The sequence below is a fragment of the Sciurus carolinensis genome, chromosome 8 (genome assembly GCF_902686445.1).
Source record: "Sciurus carolinensis chromosome 8, mSciCar1.2, whole genome shotgun sequence".
In the NCBI taxonomy this organism is placed as follows: Eukaryota; Metazoa; Chordata; class Mammalia; order Rodentia; family Sciuridae; genus Sciurus; species Sciurus carolinensis.
The window spans coordinates 15,135,397-15,145,624 of record NC_062220.1 but is presented as its reverse complement, the minus strand read 5'-3'; positions in this window follow the sequence as shown (position 1 = coordinate 15,145,624).

Below are 10,228 nucleotides of genomic sequence, written 5' to 3'. Positions count from 1 at the left end.
ACCCTTCTCAACAGCTAGAGACTGGATGCTTTCCTCCTAGGATCGGAAGAGAGATGAGGGAGTTGGCTCTCATCTCTTCTATACAACCGGAGGCTCAAACCAGGGAAATTGGGCAAGAAATAGAAAAAAAGGGCACCCAGATTGGTATCTCTGTCTTCCCAGACGATGTGATCTTCATACAAAAAACCTTAGTAAGCCACCCAGAAGTGGTTAGAACAAACAAGCTCAGTGGGCCACAGGGTACAAGATCGACACACAAAACCCAGTTGTATGTTTCCGTATACTAGCACTGAGCGATGCAAAATAAAACAATTCCATTTACAATAAAGCAAAAGAAAAAAATGGGAATGAATTTAACAAAAGAATTAAGATTTGTCCACTTAAAACTATGAAATGTTGTGGGAAAAAATTTTTTAAAATAAAGGCCTAAATAAATGAAAAGACACTCTAGTTCACGATTGGAAGGTTTAATATTAAGATGGTAATATTCCCCAAATTGATCTATAGACTCAACACAGTCCCTATCAAAATTGACCACAGAACTTGAAAAGTCAATTATAAAGTTCACATGAAAATTCACCAAAGGACTTAAAATCAGCATACTACAGAGATACAGCCACAACAATGTTCATAGCCGCTCAATTCACAATAGCCAGATTGTGGAACCAACCTAGATGCCCTTTGATTGATGAATGAATAAAGAAATGGTGGTGTGTATATATATATATATATATATATATACACACACAATGGAATATTACTCAGCCATAAAGAATAAAATTATGGCATTTGCAGGCAAATGGATGAAATTGGAGACTACCATGCTAAGTGAGATAAGCCAATCTCAAAAAACTAAAGGACGAATGATCTCACTGATAAGCAGATGATGACAAATAATGGGGAGTGGGGGGGGCAAGAATGGAGGAAGGAGGGACTGTATAGAAGGATAAGAGGGGTGGGAGGGGTGGGAGTGGTAGGGGGGAGAAAAAAAAACAATGAATAAAAAACTATTACCCTAGGTAAATGTATGATTACAAAAATGGTATGCCTCTACTTCATGTATAAACAGAGAAACAAAATGTATCCCATTTGTATACAATAAAAATGAATTAAAAAAAAAAAGAAAGAAAATTCAAGGGACTCAATCACTACAGCAATTTTGAATTCACACTTCCTGAGTTCAAAACTTACTACAAAGTTTCCTTCGGATGTTGATGAAGGAGCTGCATGACAGCACAGAGAAGCCTGTCGCTAGGAGAAGGTTCCTGCAGCTGCAGCAGGAGGGGGCATGCCACAGTGTGCAGGGCCGGAGCCCTTGTTTTCTGAGGAAAGGCCCTGCGAGCTCAGGCTGCTACTTGGGGGAATTCTGGCTGCTCTGGGCATAGGAGGGGCTCTAGTCAGCTTTTTGCTCCTGTGACTAAAAGATCTGACAAGAACAATTTTACAGGAGGAAAAGTTTATCTGAGAGCTCACGTTTCAGAGGCTTTAGTCCACAGAAGGCCAGCTTCGTTCCTCCGGGCTCGAGTGAGGCAGGACATCATAGCAGAAGAGTTGGCGAGGGAAGCCGTTCACGTGGTGATCAGTAGGCATGGAGAAAGCCTCCACCGGCCAGATACAAAAACATGTACCCAAAGTCATGCCCCAGTTCCCACCTCCTCCAGCCACACTCTGCCACTTCAATTACCTTTCAGTCAATGTCTATCAGGGGACTAATTCACTAATTGGATTAATTCACAACCCAATCATTTCTCCTCTGAACCTTCTTGCATTGTCTCACACATGAACTTTGGGGGGATACCTCACATCCAAACCATAATCGGAGGTACCTATCCCTGTGTTGAGTCAGAGCAAGGGAAATACAATCTTTTCTCAGTGTCTACAAAAGACACTTCGGTATATCAAAACCCATAAATGCTTGCTCAGTTCACAATAGCTAAGCAATGGAACGAACCTAAGTGGCCTTGAATGATGAATGGATAAAGAAAATGTGTTATACATACACAATGGAATACTACTCAGCCATAAAGAAGAATGAAATTATGGCATTTGCAGGTAAATGGATGGAACTAGAAAATCATGCTAAGTGAAATAAGCCAATCCTAAAAATCCAAAGGCCAAATGTTCTCTCTGATAAAGGGGGAAGGTAGGGAAGAATAGAAGCTCCCTGGGTTAGACAAAGGGAGATGAAGGGAAAGGATAGGGGGATGGGAATTGGAAAGACAGTAGAATGAATTGGACAGAACTTTCCTATGCTCATATATGAATACACAACCAGTGTAACTCTACATTATGTAGAACCACAAGAATGGGAAATTACACTCCATGCATATATAATATGCCAAAATACACTCTGTCATGTATATTTAAAAGGAACAAATTTTAAAAAACTGCAGATGCTCAAGTCCCTTATATAAAATGGTGGTTTTATTTATAACCCATACATATCGTCCCAGACACTTTAAATCATCTCTAGATTACTTATCATACCTAATACAATGAAAATAGTTGTTATATTGCTTAAGGAATAATGATACTAAAAAGAAATCTATATACATTCGGTGCAATTTATTTTCAAATATTTTCCATTTATAGTTGGTTCGATTCATGAATGTGGAACTCCTGCTACAGACGGCCACCCCTGGGTGTACATACACACAACACACATATATATACACACTATATATACACACATACATAACATACATGTTCATATGTACATGTACATAGTCACAAATTGCACACAGTAGTCTCTAAGAATAAGAACGTGCTGCCTTACCACAAGCTAAGGACTAAACTGAGGAGTTAAGTCTATGTTCTGATGGACACTGTCCTGGTTAGACTTGGTTATGTGTGATTCAGGAGACGGCTGAGGGTGTGGACTCTTGGACTGGCTAGTTTGCAGGTGACGGTATCTTCCTTGTCTCTACGGAATGACTAGCTCTGGGAGGGACGCTCTCCCGCTAGTCAGTGAAGCCAAAATGACAGCACATCAAGATAAAAAATAAAATAGATAAATAAAAATAAAAAAAATAAAAAACACGAGATAGAAAATAACCAGTTAGAGCAAGTGCATCTGGGGAAGGAGGAGGGGAGGGAAGGGGAGGTCCTGGAGAAGGAGACTGAGCAAATGATGCTACATGCATTATGAATGTGGTATGAGGAATTCCAATACTATGTGCTGTAATGCATTAATAGAAATGGTTAAAAAAAATGCAAAAAAAAAAAAAAAAAGTTAATCAGCTGACCCTCTGAGGAATGGATACCAAAGAAATAGAGAATCTAAGAAAACACAGAACAGCCTTGGAAATTATGTAAGTAAAAGTCAGTCACCAAAGACCACATACTATGATTCCTTTATAAGACATGTCCAGCACAGGCAAATCCACAGACCCAGAACATAAATCAGGAGTAGGGGATGGGGGAGAACAGAGTGACTGCTAATGGGATGGGATTCCTTTATAGGGTGATGAAAATGTTCTAAAATTAGATAATGGTGAAGGTTGCACAACTCTGCAAATAAACTGAAAACCAACGAATTGCATATGAATTTTAAAAAATAAAGACGAGCCAATTTTCCATCAATGGATGAATGGATAAATGTGATATATCATATCATATCTATATAATGGAGGATTTTTTTATGCAATAAAAGAAATGAGCCAGGCACAGTGGCGCATGCCTATAATCCCAGTGGCTAAGGAGGCTGAGGCAGGAGGATCGCGAGTTCAAAGCCAGCCTCAGTAACAGTGAGGCATTAAGCAAGTTAGTGAGACCCTGTCTCTAAATAAATACAAAACAGGGCTGGGGATGTGGCTCAGTGGTTGAGTTCAATCTCCGGTACTCAAAAAAAAAAAAAGAAAGAAAGAAATGCAGTACTGATACATGCTTCGATAAGGATGAACCTTGAAAACATGCCAAGTGAAGGAAGCCAGTCACAAGGTCACATTCTACATAATTTTATTTAGATGAAATGCACCAAATTGGCAAGTCTATAGGGACTGAAGGTAGATTGGTGATGGCCAGGGGCTGGGGCTTGGAGGAAATGGGAAGTGACTGCTAGTGGGTATGACGTTTCTTTGGGGGTCATGAAATGACTGCACAGCTCTATAAATGTCCCCCAAACCACTGCAGTTTACACAGTGGGTTGAATGATGGTAGGAGTCCTATCTCAATAGTATTGTCTTTATTTTTTAAAAAGACAAAGAGAGGTGTTCAACACTACGAAGAGAACATGGACGGAACGGAAGCACGGCCCCTACTTACTCTGAGCTCCCAGATTTGCTCACTACGATGCGGATTCGATGCAGATTCACCTAAGACCTCACAGCTGGTCCTGCACCGGGGCTGAGGAGCAGGACACCACCACGTACATCGCACGCACGAGACCGTTCCAGGTGCTGAGCCTGGCGCAGACTGCAGGCCTTTGGGTAGGAGAGTTGGCTTCCAAATAAAACAGGAAAGATGAACCGGAAAAGCCGGGAAGCGAAAGAATCAGCAAGACCTGGGCGCTCGCTGTCTGGGGAGAGAAAGAGGTCTCGAAAAGGATCCTCCAGGCTGTGCGCCCGGGGAAAGGAAGACTGTGGCCACCGACAGTTAAGGAGAACCTGGGAGGCCACAGGCACAGGTGTGATGGTGACAGAACTGCTTAGTGAACAGGAATCTAGACATCCAAAGAGAGGCAACAGTTCAGGCAACTTAAGAAACAAAAGACCACTAGGGAAGGGAGGGAGGGAGGCGCGTGAGGAGGCTGCCAGGGGAAAACTGGCCGCATTATAATAAAGCATCTCAATACCCACAGGCGACTTTCTTCTTCCTTTTGGTGCTGGGGAAGGAACCCAGGGTCTCAGGCATACTAGGACAGCACTCTACCACTGAGCTGCACCCAGCCCGACAGGCCATCTGAGACTGCAAAATGAACATCGAGTTGGGGCTACTGATAAAAAATTTGGGAGCCATTTGCAGGTTTTAGAAACATATGAAAAGTGGAACTTTCTCAAGGAAGTCCTAGAACAGAGAAAATTACACATTTGTTGAATATTTAATGTTTATGGAGATGGACATTTATTAAAGTTCTACCTCCCATTTACTAGACTCTGAGGGAGTTTTTTTAAAGCGATTAGAAGGGCAGAGTGTCGCTCAGTGGAAGAGCGTGTGCTTACCACGAGCCAGGCATTTGGTTTGACCCCCACAACCCTGAACCAAAAAGAAAGAAAGAAAGAACTGGGACTGCCAGGTTGATCAGAAAGCAAGAGCTGGAGAACAGTTTCAATAAAACTTCAAGATTAGAGGCCTAAAAAGCCTCTCAAAGGAAGAATGGAAGTTGTCTTCAAAAACATCAAGAGAAAATATAAATCTGTGTTGCTTCCGAGAGAAGAATTAGGAATAATGGAAGAAAACATGGAGGTTTTCACTCAAAGGACAATGACCTGTCCAACGCTGAAATGGGCTCCCAAGGGACAGCAGGCTGTGCTGCTCCCAGTGCGGGTCAGTGACCACCTGGTGACCAGGTACAGGAAGCTAGCTCCCTGTTAGCTCTAAACTCTCTAATTCACAGCTGGATTCCGGAGTATGAAAGGAATCATTCCCCTCTGAGGAACTGCTCAGCACTCCCCGCAGCCGGGGTGGCAGCAGCAGAGGTCGAGGGGATGTCCTTGAGGGACAGCCTCAACTGAGAGGCCTGGCCACTTAAGAAAGGTGGAGAGCAGCTAAGGCCAGGCAGTGGAGCCAGAGTGAAGTTAAGCATGGATTCCTCAGAGAGCAGCAGGGGGGAGGTGGCTCAGCAGAGGGATGGGGGAGGAACTGAGAACTTAGAGAAGGGGGACCGCGGGTGCAGAGCAGCCGGGAGGCTTCAAAACAAACACACCTAGAGTGACGATGAATTAAGGGCAGGAGCCTGTGACCATGACTGCGGCTGGCGTTGAACAGCGCCGCCTGCGGGGCCTTGGGGCTGCCCTGCCCCCCAGCCGGCTCAGGAGGCAGGAGTGGCCTTCCACAGGGAAAGGGGAAGAGGGAGGAACACGAAGGATGGTCTACAGGTCTCCTTACAAGTCAGAATCACTGCCATCCTGCCACAGCCTGGAGGGCAGGCCCGGGAGGGGCAGGCGCGGGTCGAGGGAGCAGGTGAGTCTACACAGGCCGAGCCAAAGCCAGGCGGCAGCAGGAGACAGCGCTGGCCACTCCCACGGCCACGCCTGCCAGCTTGTTCTCCACCCCTTTATCCAGAGGTTCTTTCAGTCGCCTTTAGTTGACTGCAGAGTCTGGGCTTGCTCCCGTTTTGACTTAATTAGGGATCTTTCCTTCCATTATGCACAGGCTTGTTTCTTAAGAGTTCTGCTAAATGGCAAACCTGGGGACTCCGCAGCACTGACGTCCTCCCCCAGAGTTTGCTCACAGTCACCTCTTGGGTGAACCCCACTGGTGTACCAAGGACAGGAAGACCTCTTCCACCCCAGAGGCGCTGCTGGGGAGGGACCCTGGACTGGGACACTCCTTCCCTCCCAGGCCCAGCCTCCTGGCTCCAGAGCAGCTGCTCTTTATTTTATATGGCCATGAATATCTTCATTTTGTGGGACACAGGCAAATCACATATTGGATTTTAGGTACTGATTTCGAATGGAAATCAACCATGATAAACTGGAGGAGGTGGTATATGCTGGTAATCCCAGTGGCTCAGAAGGCTGAGGCAGGAGGTTCACGAGTTCAAAGCCAGTCTCGGTAATTTAGCGAGGCTCTAAGCAACTTAGGGAGACCCTGTCTCAAAAAAAAATTAAAAGGGGCTGGGGATGAGGCTCCTTGGTAAAGGGCCCCTGACTTAAATCTCCAGTACCAAACAAAAGCAAACGAACAGAATTAAAAAATAAAAATGTCAGTTGGTAGAGTGCTTGCCTAGTATGAAAAAGGCCCTGGGTTCAATCCCCAGCACCACCAAAAAAAAAGTTAAAAAAAAAAAAAGAAAGAAGACACCACTATGCTCTTAGGGTCTTGAAACCTTCCCTAGTGAGCATAGGGAAAAACCAAAATGCAAGTCAATAAATAAACACACACACATACACAAAATCTAGGACTATGGCATCATGATGTCACCCTCCAAGCCTCAGTGATAGTAACTATTAACAAGGTAAAAGGCCTTTGAAGTCCTGGATGAAAGGTTTCACCTAAACACAATTGTCCCATTAAACCCACAATTCCTGCCAAACAGGGTGGCCCTTTATCTGCACTTCTGATGCTGGCATTCTGAGAGGACAACTTCCTTGTCCCACAGGGATAAAGGAGACTAAAAAGAGTTTCAAATGGTTTTTCTGTTTTTTGTCTAATTTCTGAAAGGGCAAAAAGAAAGAAAAAGTTCTTCGGCAGAGGGCAGTGGCAAGCAGTCAAGCCAAGGGCCCGTCAGAAGCATTCACGAAACATTCATCAGAAAGAAGGTGACTGAGCAGGGAGCTCATCGGAGGGCGAAAGCCAGACCTGGGTAAGACACGCAGGAAAGAACTGCACCTTGACTGTTGGGGGACACGGAAGAGGGGCAGATCATAATGCTAGAGTTTACTGGGTGACGGAATCCTCAGACTCGAACAGGAGGACAGGGAAGGAACGAAGAGACGCTTTGTAAAGAGGTGAATTTAGAGCAGGAAGCCACGGCAGAATTGCTGGGTGTGGTGGCACATGCCTGTAATCTCAGCGACTCAGGAGGCTGAGGCAGGAGGATCCAAGTTTGAGGCCAGCTTCAGCAACTCAGTGAGGCCCTACGCAACTTAGCAAGACCCTGTTTCAAAATAAAAATTTGTTTAAAAAGGACTGGGGATGTAGCTCAGTAGTAAAGCACCCCTGGGTTCAATCACCAGTCCAAAAAAAAGGAAAGCCATTGCAGAGACAGGCTGGAGTAAGACCACTCCAGAGGGCAGTGCCGGGGCTGCAGGAAGTGTGCACACACAGGGCTTTACGAGGCCTGGCAGTTCTGCTCGTCCTCAGGACTGGGCCCTGGAGAAGGAAGAGAGCCGCTGCATTCTACCTTGGAGGCAGGCCCAAGAGAAGAGGCCTCGGGGGCAGTGGAAAACAGCAGTCAGAAAACCCGCGTTGATTCAGTTCTGCTGCTATCACGCACTAGACCATGATCCCAGGCTGGGCTCGCCCTCTCTGAATCTCAGCGCTCACCTGCAAACCACAGAATCACCTGGCGACCTTGAGGACTGTGGTGGGGGCCAAACAGTGGGCAGGACAGCGCGGCTTAAAGAGTCACACACACACACAGGCACCCTCGTTCCTGAGGCAAAGACCACCCACCAGGGGGCCAGGCAGAAGAGTCCTTTTTAAACATACACATTTCTCAAACAATGCACATTTTGATCGCCAGCCCAGAGAAAAAAATCTTGTAATTATATATAACATGTAACTATAGGTAACCGTTATGTTTCATACCCACATTAATGCATATATAAATATATATATATATATATATAAATATGTACATATATATGTCCTTGCCTTCTAAAGCCCGGCATGATGGCACATGCCTGTAAATCCCAGTGGCTTGGGAGGCTGAGACTGGAGGATCACAAGTTCAAAGCCAGCCTCAGCAACTTAGGGAGGACTTAAAACAATTTAGTGAGACCCTGTCTCTAAATATAAAAGGGCTGGGGATGTAGCTCAGTGGTTAAGTGCCCCTTGGTTCAATCCCCAGTATCAAATAAAATAAAATTTTAAAATGCGACAACACATAGCTATAGATATTATGTAACATGTACATATACAACCATACATTAAGGGATCTGTGTTATCTATGGTCATGCATATATAAATATCAGTATTTCACACTTACTCTGATTTATTCCAGATGCATGCCGGAACAAACTTTATGTCACCAGAAATGCTTGGGGGAGTTAAGGAAAAGAAAAAGGAGGATAACTAAGATTCCATCTAAAGGAACAAAAGAGGCAAGGTGGGAAAGCAAGTCAGCCTGTCCTGGTTAAATGGTCGCCGTGTCCCAGGGCCTGGTGCTGACTCTGGTGAAGCTGTTTAACTGAGGAAGTAACAACCAGGAACAACCAGAGAAAACAATCAGGAAGTAAAGCCACACGGCCTGTGGCAGACTGTGTGGTCCAAGATACAGACTCCAGAAGGTTCCAGGAGGGAAGAGCAACACTAGCAGGATGAACAGGAGGTCGGTGTCAAGGGGAACTGGGGGGCAGGAAGAAAAGGCGAAAGGCTGCGGAAGGAAGAGGACAAGAGTGCAGCCAGAACAGGGAGCAGTTTGCATAGCACGGAGTCTGCACTGGATCCCTGAGCTCCCTGCTCCCCACAGCGGCGGGCTCTCTAGGAGAGCAGCAGGGCGGCTAGGAGACTGTGTCACGGGAGAAGGGCTGTCTCTGGAGAAGGGCCCCAGGAGTTCCCAGAGGAGACGGGGATCTCGACCCAGGACCAGCAGGGTTCTTGGTATATGTGATGGAGAAGAATTTCAGCACGAGCCAAAGGCACAGACAGAGTTTATTAGGAAGGCAGATACACACTGAAGGGAGAACGCGGGCTGCCTCAAGGGAGAAGCCGCGCTGACTTGGTCTGGGGCTCCAGGACGCACAGAAGGGCTGTCTCCAGGGCGGGACTGGAGGTGGATCCAAGGTGGAGCTGCGCAGTTTTGCTTCCGGTTTTCCTGAACTTGGGAATCTCCTTCATCTTAGGAGGGCTTGGGCCAAGGTTTACAACTGTGTTTTCTGCATCTCAATGGCTTGATTCTGCATCTCAAAGGATTGAGGGTGTTTCCCTCAAGATTCCTCCACATTCCTCTCTCCTTATCCTAAATCCCAATCTCATGAGGACAGGGGACCACACTGCAAAGCTGCTGGAATGGCCTGGACAGCTATTGCAGGAGGACGCAGTCTTGTGGGAAGCAAGTGGAAAAGCAATCCACAGGGTCCAGGCCCCACAGCCTGCCCTGCCCAGTCTCTGCTCCAGGCTCCTTCCACTCTTTCCAACATGAGCAATGACATCCAGTACCAACCACACAAGGGGCTCAACCTTGGGGCATTAGACATCAAAGAAGCACCAAACAAGTACAAAGGAAGGAGGGGCAGGAGGGCTCCAGGGCTGGTTAGGAAAGGCCTCTTGGACTAGATGGTTTGGCCAAGCCTTCGAGGAAAGTGAAGATTCAGAATGCTGAGAGTGAAAAAAGGGAAAGAGCAAGTCAGGACAAGAAGGTATGAAAACAGGGCCACTGCGGTGAGTCGTGAGCTACCCAGGT